The following is a 17,419-nucleotide window of genomic DNA, read 5'->3' as shown; positions in this document are numbered from 1 at the left end:
TGTCATCAGAGTGAGCAGTGTGTTTTTGAGATGGCCTTGTAAGAAACAAGTGCTATTGTGTTACTGTTACCGTAGATAAGGAGTTCAAGAGGTAAATCTTAAACGCCCGTGGGATAAAATTGTAAGACTGATGATGCATGCAAATGTTGCCTAAAAATAATCCATCACTATAAATACCTTCACCGGGTTATCTGCTCTGTTTTAGAAAGATCTGTCTTATACATTAGCCAATGATTGTCTTTATATAAAGTGTCTGCCTCCTACCAATATCTAGAAGACATTTGGCTTCACACGAATATAGACAACAAATGAGTTTATAAAAATCATTCATTTTTATTCTAAAAAGCCCTTAGTTGCCAAAGCATCAGCAGTTTGGATAGCAAGGTTTTAAAATGGAAAATAAATTATCAGCTTGTGTCATCAAATGGCTATATGTGTATAGGCTTATGCATTGCCAATGCTGCAAGCTATATTGTAAAAGCTGATGACTGCAGTTGTTTCTAAACCCTGGTTTAGAAACAGTCTTGAATTCTGCAGCATGTGAAAAATTATCTGTTAGCATCTCAAAGGCAAAAATCTTTACAGTGTCGCAGACAAAGATCCATTAAACTTCTCCCCGTGGATTTCTTCCTTCTGCTCCATTCAAGCACATTGTTTTATCACCACCATCCTAAACTGTAGCTCAGAAGACTGCCTGAATAATGAAAAGATTAAATTTGATACATCAACTGCAATGTATGCTTGATGTCAATGGAACAACTAATTGGAGAGGTCTCAGCCTCAGTTAGCAAGATGGTTGTCTCTCGCCATCTGATTTAAAGTAACGGGAGCATTGTAATAACATGTTCAGAGAGGACATTTCCTGTTAACATCTTGTAAACCTTGAAAGCCCTAGGACGGTTTATAAAATCAAAGTGAAAATTACACGTGAAGTAAATGATGGCATAAACATCTTGTTGTATAGAGTTGTATCTTCTCAGCAATCTTTCTGGAAATATTTGAATGGTCTCAACTGAACTATGAGTTACTTTGTTTTTCCAGCAGAGCATAAAAAGCTGCCGTTGCACCCAAGGGTAATTAGACATCTCCTGTGGGATTTTCAAAAAGGCGAGCATTGGCCTAGCTCTCAGTTCATCAACGTCAAAGTCCCATTGGCTTTGTTGAGAGCAGAGTTACACCAGCTCTGAGTGCTTTGAAAACCTCACCTGAAATTCCATTCTTTGATCTTTCAGTTAATAACTACTACAAAATTAGAAGCCAGAATTGCTTTCAAAAGTGTGGCCATTTATGTCCTCTGTTTAATGCAATAGAAACCAGATGGCTTTGTGTTAAAAGACTGATGAGAATGGCTTGGGAAATAAGTTACCATTTGTGCATGAGATTGCCAAGATGGAATTAAGCATAAAAGCTGACGTTCACATAAATACACATTTTTGTATATGCAAGTGGGGCTCCATTTTGCATAAATGTCTCACAATATACTTTGACAGACCAGTTAATAAATAATAGATTATTAAAGTGTAACTAATCTTAAAGAATGCTACATTTTATTTATAAATATCTGGAGAACCTGATCTATCTAGTATAAGTCTCACATACAGAAGTGAGTCATTTATCTAGCATTTTACCGTGCAATAGAGAACTATCTAGAGATGTGGTTTTCCCTTTAAATCATTTCTCTTGTCTTCTGTCTAATAAACCAGAAATGACGATTATTTTTAAAATGTATTAATCCTTCTACAGTTACAAATTTCCCCATTTGAATTGTGGACTTACAACGGACATTCCAGGGAGAGAAATAGTCTGCCTTTTCTCCTATGGGACGTTATTCAGTATGCTGAAAGTTGAGCAAAGTAAAGATGTTCTACTTTTTTTTAATAACGTATCTTAACCTATTCACAGACTGAATTCCAGTCATCCTCTGAATAATCCAAATCAAAATCTTCCTTGCATTTATCCCTAGAGTTAGAGGAAACCTTGACTCATTTAATGTTATAGATTTGGTAAAGATAGGACGTTTTAGGAATTGGACTAGGGTCAGGGAGCAGCAGTGTGTTACTCAGCATTGTCTCTTTCTCTCCTCTGGCTATTAAATAAAAGTCATTGTTTTCTTGATTTATGTAATTTTCAATATTTTAAATATTTGGGATTGGTGTGGCATGGAAGGCAAAGACATTTATTTGAGATGTTTGTTAAAATAAAGACATAACCTTGCAGCCAGACATATTGCTAGTATTTACAAGATTTTTTGTATTAATATTGGTAGCTCATTGTGCAAGGTGAATAATGGGGAAAAAAAATTAGCAACATTTTAATATTTTTTTAATTGATTTGCTTCGACTCTGTGCATGCAGCTCTTTTATATTTTCTCCTGGCAAATGTTCAAGCCAACAAGTTTACCAGCAGAAACGTGTGCTGAAATGCAAGTTCTAGATGAATGGTAAAGTTCTCATGGAAAGCAATTTCAAATTAATTCATTTTATCTATATACTCATGGCTCTCGTTCAGTGCTTAATTTGCATTGAAAGAGGTGCTGGTGCTCAGTCAAATAGGTCTTGGGGCTCAAGCAATATTTTTACTTTCATAAGTGACGCGGCCAGCCCAGGGGTGCCGGGGCTATAGCATGCCAAGCTTAGAGGTGCCAGGGCTCAGCCCTGGAAAGCCCTGGCACAATTAAGCACTGCTCTCGTTACATAGTATCTGAATGCAGATTTATCCTCCCAACACCCTGTGATGTAAGGAAACATTTTACAGGTGAGGAACTGAGGCACATAGAGATTAATTGATCTGCTTGGGATCATACTAGGAAATGATGCAGGCCAGCACATTAACCAGCAGACCATCCTTTCTCCAGTTTGCAAATATTCGCACCAGAAACTTGAGTCCTAAGAGTTTTGTTCATTTGATCAGATCACATGATATGTTTCTCTTCCCAGTGTGTCCAGTCAAAACAATTCATAATTTGGGCATCAATTATTGGAATGGCTTATGAGCAAACACTATACCCAAGGAAGAGCTCTTCACAGAAATGTTTTGGTGAATAATGAATGAAATTAAGAATAACAGGAGCTCCTGGCAGAAAATTTGTGAACTGAGAGGAAAGCAAAACTCATTAATGAATTATTCATAAAGTATTCTCTCAGTTCTAGAAAAGAGGTGAAAGAACCTAGAAAATAAGTTGTTTTCTAGGTAGATTTAAAAAACAGCAACACTATCCTGCAGTTTCTAAACATATTAGTCTGACAAACTGGTTCAGATTGAAAATAAAATCCTTTAGAAGCTTTCCTAGAACCCCAATCAATTAACATTTTTGAGACATTTTAAAAAAGGGTTTGATTGATTGTTTTAGTTGGTGCCCTTCCTAATTTCTGGGGTCAGCATCAGAATTGCCAAAGCGCTGAGGGTGAAATTCACCCTGTACAGAGGGCTAGTACAAGGCCCTGACTCACGTAGGCCTCAAAATGGGGCGTATGGGGGACTTAAGTGGTGCACAGATATTCCATTTACCCTCTGCGGAGATCGGGACGGGGTAATAGTTCCAACAATGAAATAATGAAAGATGGGACTGGGGGACTGGCTTGTGAAACTGGAGCCAGATTTCTAGGCTAAGAAGGTTCAGGGAAAAATTTGAATAAAACCCTTACCTTCCAGATCCTTATCCAAACCAGACCTTGTGAGCTCTCCTGGAGAATCACTGATCATGAATATTTGTCCCAAGCTCACAGAACAGGAAGGGCACAGCTGCTTTTCTATAAGAAAATATGGCTATGTTTATAACTGAGCTGGTTAATTTTGTGGCTGCCTGTAAAGATTTGTGCTGAGTAGTGCGCTGTGGTGCTTATAACTGTATTGGAGCGTGGCTGGGTTTTTCGAGCCTGTCTGTGTGGATCCCACTTGTGGTGGTGTTCATGCACGTGAGATGGAAATCTTTTGACCAGCAGTGTCCCTACATTTCCCCTCCTTCTGGCATTCCTTATTTTGGAATTTGATACCGGGTATTTGCGAGGAGCATGTGTGTGTTCTGTGAGGGGAAATCTCCCTTTGGTTGCCAGGAATTCAAGCTAGAGCCCACCCTGAAACTTGCCCTCTCAGAGCACCTAGACACACTCCTCACAAATACCCAGTATTTCCCTGGCAGACATCGTCCTGGTACTCAGCACCTGCCTAGACCTCACCATGCACACCATCAATGGGACCCACACGACAACCAATCCCAGAGAAGCACCTTTGCTGTAAGGTAAGTAACTGTTTTTTTTCATGCTGCCTGTATGTATGATTTGTTGTGGTCTTTTCAAAAGTCTGAGACTTTGATTAGAGAGAAATGTTACAATGAAAGAGGCCACTCCAGGAAGAGGTCCCTTTGGCTGCCTCCCTATCTGTCTGCATGTACTGAGATATGCTCTCTAAAGCAAATTGAGTTGGTGAAAATGCCGGGAGATAAATTTTTATGCCTTAAGTGACTTGTTATGACCAGTTTAATTGCAGGGAAGCTCAATTACATTGTAATGTTCTGAAGGAGGATTTCACTGCTAACAAGGTTTTTGAATTGAGCCAGTGTCTGTCTACAAACTTGTTATCCATTGATTTGCTCCTGCAAAACTGGTGCGAGTCCTGTCATAAAGTTAATAGAATCGCATAACAAGAGAGATGGGAAAGATCTAGCACATGCCCTGCTGGTACAAGTGTATTTCTTCCAGCATATTTCCAGTGCCTGGTCCAGTCTACTTTTAAATATGCCATGAAATAGAGCTTCCAGGGCTTCTGGTGGAAGACTCTTCTAGCAAATAGCAGTCACTGTCAACAGATACTTAATTTTTCCGCATTACTATTATGGTATATCCTCCTGTTTCACCCTTTATCATTCTTTCTGAGTCTTCAATGTTTCACATAGTTGCTATATTTATTTCTAGTACTGGAGTTATCAAATGTTATATGAACACATATATTATTGTATGAATGTCTGGCGATATAATTAGAAAGCTTCCCCTCCCATGAGTGTAAAAATCCCCAAGATTAACCACTGTCAGCAATAACAAAGGGCTTGAATTTGCTGTCTTTTTGCACAACTGCATCATGCTTGCAAATGAGTGCAAGACTGGACAGTGTGTTCTACTGCATGGCATGTCCTGTCAGAAAAGTGGTTCTTTGATGGAACAAGAAGTCAAGTTAGACTAGCTTGGCAAATGATGGTCACTTACCCTAATTATGGCTTTCCATTTGGTAGGTTTTTTTACTGTTAATTTCTGAGCTGGAAAACCATTCTGAGTAATGAGATCCTCCTTGTGAGTTAAGCAAGGTCAGTGCTAAGTAGCACTTGGCTGGGATACCTTCAAGAAAACCCCAGATTGGTCGGTTCCAAACTGTAATCTGTGGCTCATCTGTGGAGCAGATCACATACTGCTGCTTCTCCTCGTTTGTTTCTAGCTGCTACAGCTAAACATACAAGGGGAGACTTTCAATGGCACAAAAGGTAGTTAGATGCCTACCTTTCCCAGTATTGCTTTTCCATGTAACCAATTGCTGTGGGAGCCACAGACAGGTTATTTCATTGCTGATGCAGGGCAGGTGTCTGCAAGACAATCTCTAAGAAGTGGTCCACATTATGGAAAAGTATGAAACCCTCATCTGTTTGACCCAGGAGTTAGTACCTCTGTGTTAGTACTGAGTTCACACCCCAGTGTGGTGTTACGGGACATTGTTTTGTCCTTCAGATGATGTATGCACCTAAGATCTTGAACCCTTTGGTTCAAGATCCCTGGATGCCTTGCAGCATACAGCTGAGATTTCACAACATTATTTCTTTGGTGACCTTGTAAGTCTAGCGTTTCCTGACACGGTGATTTAAATTGTGACACTTGAACATTGCATTCAGGTAATATTTTTGTTGCAGATGAGGCATTGCACATTTCCTCTTTGGAGACAGACAGACAGACACAGACCCACCACTGTCTTGGAAACCTTCATCAGAAAACTGGTTACTAGAATGATAGCTGGGTTTTCTGAATGTGTTCACTGATTCATAGTAAATCGATTGAAGTCATGCATATATTTGATATCCCTTCATTGCATGTTAATGTTGACATTTTATCCTCCCTTGCTGCACTGGGTACAGGAAATGCTATTGCTTCCCTTAGAGGAATAAGAGAAACAGAGTTCATTCTGCATCTAGGCCATTAAGGCCCAATCCTACAAGGTGTTCAGTGTTTCCAAGAGATGGTGAGCACCCAAATCTCCCAATGGGAGTTGAGGATGCACAGCACCTTGCAGGATCAGGCCATTAACACAGCATGTTGCTTTCCTTTGGCTCTGACAGCTTTCCTATAAACTGCACAGCAAGGCAGAAATTTGCTAATGCTGGACCACCTGCCGCAGCTGCAAATTTCCTTTTCTTTTATAATGAAAGGAAACCATCTTTAGATTAAAGGCAGTTATTTTTTAATACTTCAGATGTTGTGCCGAGTCCCCAAATGGAAGTGCTTTATTTTCTAGGTCAAGGTGAGCTTGTGCTGTCCTCCTTTGATTGTGGTATTTTGGAGGTGGAAAAATCTATGTATGTGTGCATCAGAAACAACCCAGTTTTAGGGTTAGCATTATGAATGCAACAGAGAAACACAGATACAATTTAGTGAATGAGCACTTTAAAATGAAAATCTAATCTGTTTTATTTCAATAGGTTGATCAATATATTACAAAGGTTGAACAATAAAACTACGTTTAGCAGACGCACTATATGTGCACTATACTAATATTACAAGGAGATAAGACATTAACGAATCTTAATGTAACACTGGCTCATAGGTTCTTCTAGAATTTGTAGGACTGACTCTCCAATTCTTTGTTGGGGTTTACAATGTGAGATTTCCATGATCAGGTTATTGTATTCAGATGTAATATATGTAGTAGGGATGATTGAAACCAGAAAATTGATGTGCTGAATAACTTGTTGGATGTGATAAATTGTGCCTTTATTTACTGGATCCCATGCAGAGCGTTTGGCTAGCTGTAGTGCATATATATAAGAAGTGGGCCAGTCCGTTGGTGGTTTGCTCAGTAAAATCAATCTGCGGTACAATATGTGGGTCTTTGCCTTGTTCCAGCAATACGTTCACTGTTTCCATGATATCTTCCCAACATTCTTAGATGCACTAGTGCCGCTGTTGTTTCACCGAGTCTAAGACAGTGTTTGAAATGAAATAATGAGTCTTTTCCACAGGGAAATCTGTGACTTTTGACAGGCAAACCTACAAACTGTCAATATTTTGGCGCTTACTGAACTATATAGCGTTACGCACTAAGAATGTACTTTTCTGTTTTCCTGATATTAGCACACAGCAGCTGCTATGCCAGGTACCTGGCAGTAAAAATGACACAACATTAGACAGGCTATAGTTAGAGATGGGAGAACAGGATCAGGGAAAACCATTAATTTGAGCTTTCACTCAAACCTAAAACGAATCAAACTTTTTATCTGAGGTTTAAGGAAGTCCAGGGTTTTTAAGTATTTTTCAGTTTTGCCAACCGCTCTGCTTCCCTCCTCTGGGACTGGAAGCTGAAATACCACACCAAAAAAAAAAAGATAGTTCACAATAAATTTCTGACCTGACCTGAAAGAAGAGCATAAATCTCATGAGAGAACCTGCTCTTTCTTGATTTATTTCTAGCCTAGTTTTGAAGATTTGGGTGGTTCAGATAAGTATCTAGGCTGAACATCTAGAGGTCCAGGTATTCCATGTAGACATTATAGTTATGAGCTATACAGAAACTAGTTTGAAATAGAGCATGTACTAGGGATGGAGACCACGCCAGTGCTATCAGTTCTTCATCCTCAAGAGTACATTAATAACATACATGTCAGAAATTAAACAGTTGTAACTATATTGACGAAAGATGTTGGTTTATGATTAGTCAATGGAATTAGATTAATAAGGTGTGTCTATAGTAGGATGGATAGGGTTTGAATAAGATATTTGCAAAGGTAAGATTTTCCCAGGCTAGTATATCTTGAGTTTTGTACCCTATGTGACTCATCATAGCACAAGTGTCAATGTCATATTGCATATGTCTGCTTTTTTAATGCACGGGCAGATAACACTATCAGGGCTGTAGGGTTGTGCCAGGTTCTGCAGTTCATAAGTTTGGTAGTGAGTGACCGTTTGGAGACTAGGATGGGAGATAAGGTGTTGATGTTGGAGAGATATGAAGCCGGGACTGAGATAAGAACAACACTAAATAAAAACCTTTTTAATCATGGATATATGTCCCTGTAGGAAATCATTTAATGTAGCTAAGTGACAGATGGGGAGTATGCAGATTTGCAGCCTTTGGGTTCACTTGATTTCCAAGATAACAGTTTCTCATACGGGGTATGTCTACACAGGAATTAAACACTCATGGCTGGCCTCTGCAAAGGAGAAGGGTCCCAGAGCCCAGGCTCCAGCTTGAACATCTATACAGAAATTTTACAGCCTTGCAGCCTGAGCATTTTGAGCCAAATCAGCTGCCCTGGGCCAGCTGCAGCCTTGTCCTGGGTCTTTTATTCCAATGTCGATGTACCCATGGTGGGCTGTCAGATCTAAAATTGTGCATCTGTAGTGTAATGCAGTGCATGCCATGAAAAGAATCATTAGTAAAGCAACTAGGAGGAAGATTTTCAAAGTCTTAAATGGCAATTAGGCTCCCAACTCCTGTTGAAAGTCATTGAGAGTGAAGTGCCTTAACTTGCCATTAGAAAATCTCTTCAGAATGTTAATATCTGAATACAAAACATTGTAGTACGAAGGGATTCCTGCAAAGCAAAGTTACTAGCAACAGTTTATAACTACACTGGATTGTACAAAGAACAAGTTATAGAACAGTTATTCCAACGTTGTCAGTCACATTACAGTTTAATATGGAGGGAAGGATGCACATTATGTTCTTTGATATTGCCATGATGCCCCTGTATTGTTCTGGGATGAATGGAATTTGATTGACATTGTCCAGGAGCCTTTGGTCACCAGACATATTTCATAAAGCTTGACACAAGAAGTTACTGCATCACACTAACTGTGAAGATATTTCATGCCATGGAGCTGTACAGAGGGGACTAGTATGCTTTTGATGAGAATTCTCTTGTTTTGCTTGGTCAAATGAAGAAAGATTGATTTGGGAACAGCTGATTTCCACACGGATCCACTGGCCAATGGAGTTTCAATCATATTATGTTAATTTATGTAAATGAAATACATTTTAGATTCTAGCTTTAATTACTGCTATTCATCATCATCATGCTTATAGTAACCCTGCCAAAAAGGAGGCGTTAGACACTCTATTCTTGATATTAATTGTTAAGTAAATAACAATGTTTGCTTAATTTTCATCCAGGTCTATTCTCAGATCCAAGGCACTCTAACTGCCTTTCATCTAACATAAGGTTATGACACATTTAAACTTGTCTCACCTTTTCTATTAAGCCCTGTCTAAAAACCTTCCAATTATTAAATTCACAGCATAAATTAATGAATTCCAGTGTCTGCTTTAAATGCAATGCACTGCTCAAGAAAACCCCATCTGGACTGAAGTTTGTTGCTAGTATTGAATACGGTGGGAGAAAAGTAGTTATAATCTCACAAATACTTATCCAGAATAATAATGTTACACTTTGCATCTCTGTAGCTCCTTTCATGTCAGGAACAAAATGTGCTTCATAAATATTTAACTAAGCTTTACAACACCCCTCACAGTAGGTTAAGGATATTACTCCCCAGAAATCCAGTTTGACTTAATTCTGTCTTCTTCCATCTCACCTGCCAGCAGTTTTCACTATTAGCGCTCTGGCTCTGCCAGTCAAGAAACGTGAGGCAAGATCTGTCAATCATCTACAGTATTTAAGCCCCAGTCCAGCTCCTTTCCCTAAGTTAGAGAGACTTCCAGAACAAGACAGAGTAAAGAGACTCCCTGAGGGAAGGTGGGAGATGTGATGAGTTGGGGGAATCTGTCTGTACAATTTATGAGTTCTGGTTGGTGCTATGAAGTTGTTATAAAATTGCTGTATCAGGAAATTGCCCCTATGTGGATGTGGAATCCACGAGTTGCTGGTCTGGGCTGCAGCATGTATCTACCCGACCAGGGACGATGGAGTGTCAATCTGAAGGACTGTGTTCTGGACCAAACAATGGGGTATGCTAAGGAGGCTGGGTGGAGCTGGGAGACACTAACTCCAATGTATCTTGAGGGTGGGGAGAGTGGAGAGTGAAAAATTGTCAAACAGGACAAAGAGAGAGACATGGCAAAGCTGGGGTTTAAAAAGAACCCACAGGAAGAGCAAAGGGGGGCTTTTGGAGGGACAGGAATTTTGAGGCAGAAGAGGGGAATAGATGGTCGTGCTTTTGTAGTGGTGGGTGGACAAAGGGTCTGGTTTTACTGTGGGACCAACCAAGGTCAGAGAATGCTAGCTGGGCTGGACAGACTTCATTCTTAGGTAGAGAAGTCATGAGCTGCATGGGAAGGATTCTGGGCACCCCACGGGGTTCTGCCAAAACTCAAAGAACTCTCCAGAGTGGTGAGGAACCTGAAGCAGGGAATGTGTATAAATGTGTATTGTTTTGAAAAGACGGGTTTATTTCTTGTGCGTCCAAGTAAAGAGCAACGGTATCTTAGAATCCTGTGCAACGTCTGCCTGTGTGTGTCTGTTGGCTTTCATTCTTGCATGCCCTTGATGAGGGAAACTACACGCCAGAAGGCTCACACCTTTGGTGGGATTCTGAGGAATGTGCACAAACTGCTGGAGAGGCTTGGGCTAGGTGGAACTAGTTTCAGGGCCTAGGCAATTGGACTGTGGTGTTCCTACTGACCAGAGGGGTGTCAGACACCGGGTTTACACCTGGATTTTGTACATAGAGGCCCAAAGCCAAGGATGGTGCCTAAACAATGCCAGGCCCGGCAAGCACATGGGATTCAGCAGTTGGATTCACACCAATCTAATGTGTCCCCAACAGAGAGTGCTCAAGCAAATCTATGATAGGAAGCACATAGCATGAAAAGAGAAGATCCAGTTCTGTGAGTATTTTCTCGTCTCTTACTTTCCTCTTCCCCCATGATACCCAGCAACAGCCTGGACTATCAGCTGATGCAGCCTGTAGTAGAAGCCCCAGAGGATGGATAACTACAGTGGAGTTTATAGGGATACACTTCCAAATATGGAATCTGCCACAAATGTTGGGTTCCTGTGATAGCAGTGGATGGATGTGAGAGAGAGGCTGACACGGCCATCTTGCAGAGAGAAAATAGGTAACTCATCCTTACCTGTCGATAAAGTTGACAAGCTACAGAAGGAATGACATGACACGACTTGGAATGTGGCCTATGGGATGTAGAACCTGACAGGATTCACTCCTTCAGCCAGTGGGCAGCAGAGGTTTTGCATGCTTCCTTGCCCTTTTCACAGCCTTCAAAGCAGGCAAATAGCTGCTCAGATTCCCTGCATCTGTCTTTAATGTTGGAATATATACAGGTTGGATGGCTCTAGATTTAGGAAATAAAGGGCAGAAGAGGAGAGACAACAAGGGAACTTGGTTCTCTCACTGTCAAGCCAAACTCGCAACAGCTAAAAATATCTCCATTAGGTTCACGTGGTGGGTGTTGTGGGGAAGAGGTTGAAAAAGACATTAGAAGTATGGAAAGGCCTCTGTTTAGGTGATTGTAAAATAAAAGAATGAAACAGCCCTTTGAATAAGGATGGGAGCCGATATCCATGCTCTGGGTAGCACTACGTAAGTGCAAAAATTACCAAGCTACACAATTCCTGATCATTGAGTTTAAGGCTTCTCTTGAGCTTTGCTGTAAAAAACTGAGGATGTGTTGAAGGTTGCAGTAGAAAACTTCAATGCTCTTCTCTTGCCCCCAGCCTCAGAAGATATCACAGTATGTAGCAGAAGTGGGCTGCTCTCAGCTCTGTGATAGACACTCAGCTAGTTCCTTAGCTATCCTGGTCATCCAGCCACCAAGCTGTTAGCAGTCCATGCACAGTAACTTGGTGGCACCTATCCTTGTATCTGGAGAGTCTCTCGTACCAAGCCGGTGAAATAGAAAACAGCACTCAGGCAGGCCAGGCAGACAGATGTACAGGCAGTTGGCAGACATCATCTCAGCCTCCTAGATCCCTCTGAGGCTGTCCGCTGACCGCCTGTTGTCAGATAAGCAGCCAGAGACACAGTCTGAGACAAAAACCAAATCAGTCTGCTGGGCTGGCTCCCTCTTCCATCTGCACGATAAAGTCCAGCTGGGTTGATACAGCATGAAACCCAGAATGACTGGTTGCATTTTCAGAGTGAGAGGATCCTCTTTAACCTTTGTGGTGAGCATTAGGTAAAGAGGATAATAATTATGAGGGACACAAAAAGCTGCCTGTTGGGATGAAATTCACCCTTTGCAGAGAACCCACAGGACAGGCCTATTTACCATGTAAGCATGCGAAACAGGTCTTGTGGGATGAAAGTGATGCCTCTGCATGGGAATAAATTTCACCCTGTTTGCAAAGATCTGCATGAGATCTTACTTAACGCCATCCAAAAAGCAACAGGAATGACCCAAAGGTAGATACATTACAGCTTTATACCTCAGAGGAACCCCCCAAACGCATGCACACACTTTACCCTTTGGATTAACCACTCTGATATACTGACTAGAAATGACTGAGTGTTCACAAAATAACTTTGAAACTAAAGCTGTCAACCATGCATTTTATACCAATTTTAGTGTTACTTCACCCCATGTGCTGATGAGTCAGGAGGGATGAAGTTTATTTCCAATATTCCATTCATGAATGTTGAAGTGTGCTAGCAATTTCCGTCCTCTGTCTGAGCTAGAAGGAAATGTATTCACGCACTGATGGCTCACATGCTTGGTTCTGCAGCCCTGGCTGTAACATGACAAGCCATGAGAGGAAAATGAATTATAACTCAGGACATGAATTCAGATCTGCTGCCAAACTGCTGGCTTCAGTGGACTCCTGTGGACTGCTCTAGAGTAGAGGAAATAACACTCTATAAAAAGCCATTATAGTCACCAATTTCAATAGCCTGCTCTGCTGGAAAAAGAAGTGCTTGGCCTTGATAGAACCCTCACCATTTCATTATGGCTGAAAAGGGCAGCAGATATCTCTGCTCGCATTTAATGACTTTGACAATACAGTACAAGCACAAAGGTAAAACATGTGAGACATGACACGTGGAGATGTAAAGTACATTTCTGAACATGGAGGTACCCGTCTGGCTCTGAGTGAGAGGAGAATTGATTGCCTGTCTGCTCCACCCATCCCCATCATGGTTAATGTGCATTGCAGTGGGTAACCACTTGCCTTTAATACTGAGTTACCAAAAGTGGCGGGAATATAAATAAGATGAGCCACTTTGAATAATTGATGATGCCCTTAAAAACCACTAGCCTTCCCTTTTAAAGTTGGCATTTCATTTATATTCTATTAGGATTTGTAGGTCTCTTGTAAGCACTGGAAACAATGGGGACCCGACCACTTAAGCCAGTAATATTATAGAGAAGAGTGCCTGGCTGGATGACTGGTGTTTCATACCAACAAGGCATGGTATGTTTCACCTCCATGTCTCTCTCTAACTGTTAAATGCATTTTAAGGCTCAGCTCTTTATGTCCCACTGTCTTTCTCCTCTGCTTCTGTTATGTGCTGCTCAGATTTCATTGAAGATCACAAACAAGCAAACAAACCAACACAAATTAGTGTGTTTCAAGAGTAATGTTTTGCGTCAACCTATCTCAGTTGTTGAGTCCAGAGACAGTGGACTTAGAGCCTTGTAAGTGAGTAGGTTGCTCTTGAGGAAGAGCAAAGGGCTGCAGGAAGTTAGTGTAGCCAACATTTTGCAAAGTGACCATTGGGTTTGGTTGCCTTGTTTTTGGGAGCCCACCTTGAGACAACCTGCACCTGATTTTCAGAGATACTGAGCACCCACAACTTCAACTGAAGTCAGTGGGTATGCTTGAAAAGTTCCCATACTGTTAGCAGGTATTGGTCCTGCTGCGGGAACTGTTCATGAGTTCTCTTGACTTGTGTGTGTGTGTGTGCGCGTGCGTGTAACTCATTGGGCCATGTGACTATAAGAGCGGTAGCCCTCTGAGGAGAAAAGATCTAGTGTATGGGCTGAGCAGTCCGGACAAAGGAACAGTAGCAGCTGGCCAGCCTGTGGAAAATGTGACCTGATCTTTTGTTATCATAATGTGGTGTTAGTTAATACAGCCAATGTCCATGACAGGAGATGTGTGGATTTTGCATGCTCTGTGGTGGTTCATAGAGCACCTTGGGAAAGGAACTTGCTCTTGGGTTCCTTCCTTTTTCCCCTCCAGTAACTGGCAGTGGGAGTCTTCTAGGGAATGTTCTGTGATTTTTCCAATCTTTGTTGAATGTGTAATTTTGTGATAGAACAATGTCCTGGAGTGCTTCTAAATTGCACTTACAAACTGGGGTGATGTTTGAGTCCAGGATGAAATATAATTGTGTAGCAATGTGAGTCTGAAATATTGCAGTGTCTCTTAAAACATATATCTCTCCAATCTCTCTGCAGTGCATCCATACACACGTCTGTATCATGGTACTCTAGTAAACAATATATGTTACTGTAAAGACTGGGAAACTCATTTTTAACTCACTGGGATATTGTATATTCCTCAAGTGTACAGAATCATTACATTTTAAACATGCTAATAACTGCCTCTCTTTTCCATGTAGTCTACAGACCAGTAATGGAAACGAATTAACTAAAACATGCTCCTTTTCTAATATCTATATAGCATGTCAGAAACAAATCTCCATCTATATATTAAAACTGTCTTAAATTCTAAGCATATCCACCCCTACAGTAACTTTGCCTGGCAGAAATGTTGTTTAGCACATTAAAAGTTGCAATCTGAAACAGAAGCAAGAAATGAGTTCTAATCAGATGGTTGTTACAAACTGAAAACCTCCTTAGAAAATGAGTGTACGTTTATATGCAGCTTCATTCATCACTTGCATAGCAACCCTGAATCTAAACAATGAAAGTAGATGAGCTGGGAAAGTACTGAAGGAATATATATATAAAAATATATATAAAATATATATATAAAAATAAAGATTCCTGGCATATGAAATTATTGAAATACATAAGCACACAGCAGCTTTTGATTTAAAATGAAATAGGTTCACAAGGGTACATGCAGAGACCTCTGAAAATTGTGCTCCGGAATCCCCTATATGCTTAAAAAGTTTGTCCTTGCTGCATAGCCTAGGCACTAAGAAAATTGAATGATAAAGACAAGAGGAGACTAATATGTCATGTCACAGCACTCTAATTTTGTTTTCCCTCCCCAATACTTAATTTCCCTTGTTTCTTTCAAGAAACTGCATCATAGTTCTGTAGAATCATTAGTGCTGTTAGCTTGCATCTTATTAATATATGCTTTCAGAAGAGAGATACTTGAGTAACCTGCCAGAAACATTTATAAATATTCACTTAGCACAAGCAGGGCAGGTAGCAGATATTTCAGTACCTGCCATCTCTCACCCTTCAAAATTTCACCCTCAGTATACATTATTGATTGTCAAGCTATGTATTTTCAATACTAGACTGCCTACTCACTGCCTGTCACGGTAGCAGGCTGTGACATGACAGGTGTGTCTGCTTTCGTTTCCCTTTGGTCCAGCTATAAAAAAGAGCAGTGTCTCTCCCTGTCCCATTCAAATTCCTTCCTCTGGGCATAATTTATGCAGTTGCTGGTGGTGGCTGTTGTCTTGTTCTGTAATGATCATATCAAGCCATGATGTTGGAGAATGAATTCAGCAGCTCGTACAGTGTGCTTTGTAAAGGCTCGATCTAAGGCATCCAAGCCAAAAACCTTCATTTTCCTTGAAATACTACACTCAAAAGCATGGGCAGGTGTTAAACCCTGCTCCTGACACATCTTGCGGAGTGGTTACATCTTGGCACTGTCTCTGTTGATTTTCATTATTGCACTGTGCCCTCTCTGAAACTTCATGATAGTGGGTGTTATTTTCTGAGATGCTTTGTACAACAATGTGACACCCACCTCTCATGAGCACCCCCTTCTGATTGATGTGCAGTGTTTAAACCATCCTGGCCCTGGTATTGGGCTGTACCCCCCAGGGCTACCTCCCTGGAGGCAATGGTTTTGCCCTCGTGGTCTGTTCTGGCCCCCGCTCTCCAGCTGGGCCTCTTAACAGTTCAGTTCCCCTCCCGGGGGTTTATCACTGTCCAAGAGGCAGGCCATTTCCCCAGTGGCCTATTGGGCGAGGTGGAGCAGCCCACTCACTACTCTGGGTCCCAGCCCAGGGACCCTAAGGACAGCAGCCACGTGCCACCATGTCCCTTTAACTACACTGCTTTCAGTTCCCTGAGCCACTTCCCTGGAGCCCCAGCCTTCTCCAAACTTCACCCTTACCTCAGGGCTCATCTAAGTTCAGGCCCAGCAGCCAGCTCCCCCACAGTCCTGCCAGCACTGAGCTGTCTGTGGTGCTGCAGGTGCCTTTGGCCAGCCAGGAGCACCACCTGAACTCCTCTCACTCCAACAAGGAACTGGCTCTGGCTCTGCAGCTCCTTTTATATGGCCCTCTTGGGCCATGACTGGCTGCTTCCCCTGCAGCCATGCTAGGATGTTTGGAGGACTCCTCTACTGCTCCTTTCCTGGGATGGGTGTGGCAGGACACTGAGGCCACCAGCAAGGGGCTTCTTGGCCTAGTCCATCACATCACACTTTGATATCAGAGGATCTTTCATTTTTTGACCATTTTCTTCAGCTAATATTTCCCGTGATAGGGTGTCAGTATTCTCAACTGTTGTCATTCCAACCTGAGTTTCTGATCTTCCAGTTTTGGTCAGGTCATCAGCTACCTCACTTCCATGTACACTAATGTGCTATGGTATCCATGGACAAGTCAATTTATTGCTTTGCTTTCCACTACTTCGAGCTGCCTTATGAATTGCATTGTTGATTGTTTCCCTTCTTCCCACCATGATGTTGTGGAAAAGAGTTTGGAAAATTTATTCACAAACACGTACAATAGAACACTGAACTCACAGTAAAACAGTTCTCCCCATTTCCGTGGTGATTTTCCATTCTCCTCTCCAGGAACACCACTTCAAGGTTGCCCACCTGTGAGTCCACCAGAGCTCTGTTCCCAGTTCCTTTCTGCCCTTGATTCAGGCTATCCCGCTCTTCAGGCTATCCACCTGAGGATCCGTCTCATGACTTTTCTACCCAAGACATAGTCCAATGACTCAGATCTTTTCACCCTCCTGGCACTGAGTCTCAGCTCAGAAAGGTCAGCAGGCTAGCTACTCCCCTGATCTTTTGACGATTCCTTTCTATACCCAGGGAGGACATGCAGAGCAGTCCACTCTTTGTAGCATCCCCTTTTCT

At 41.6% G+C, this 17,419-nt stretch overlaps 1 protein-coding gene and 1 long non-coding RNA gene across 6 annotated transcripts in view; one reads left to right on the top strand and one right to left on the bottom strand.

Annotated features, from left to right (window-relative positions):
- Positions 1 to 17,419, top strand: part of NECAB2 (N-terminal EF-hand calcium binding protein 2) — a 365,795-nt gene that overhangs the window by 228,068 nt on the left and 120,308 nt on the right. The gene's annotated exons all lie outside the window — the stretch shown is intronic.
- LOC123349365 lies at positions 613 to 16,559 on the bottom strand. Its single transcript, XR_006573511.1, has 3 exons — positions 16,442 to 16,559; positions 3,645 to 3,749; positions 613 to 694 (listed from the first exon to the last, which is right to left on the bottom strand). It is a non-coding gene; the product is annotated as an uncharacterized LOC123349365 (long non-coding RNA).

This window comes from Mauremys mutica, chromosome 14 (assembly GCF_020497125.1).
Source record: "Mauremys mutica isolate MM-2020 ecotype Southern chromosome 14, ASM2049712v1, whole genome shotgun sequence".
In the NCBI taxonomy this organism is placed as follows: Eukaryota; Metazoa; Chordata; order Testudines; family Geoemydidae; genus Mauremys; species Mauremys mutica.
Note: the sequence above shows the minus strand (reverse complement) of the source record. Positions and strands in the feature narration are given on the sequence as shown.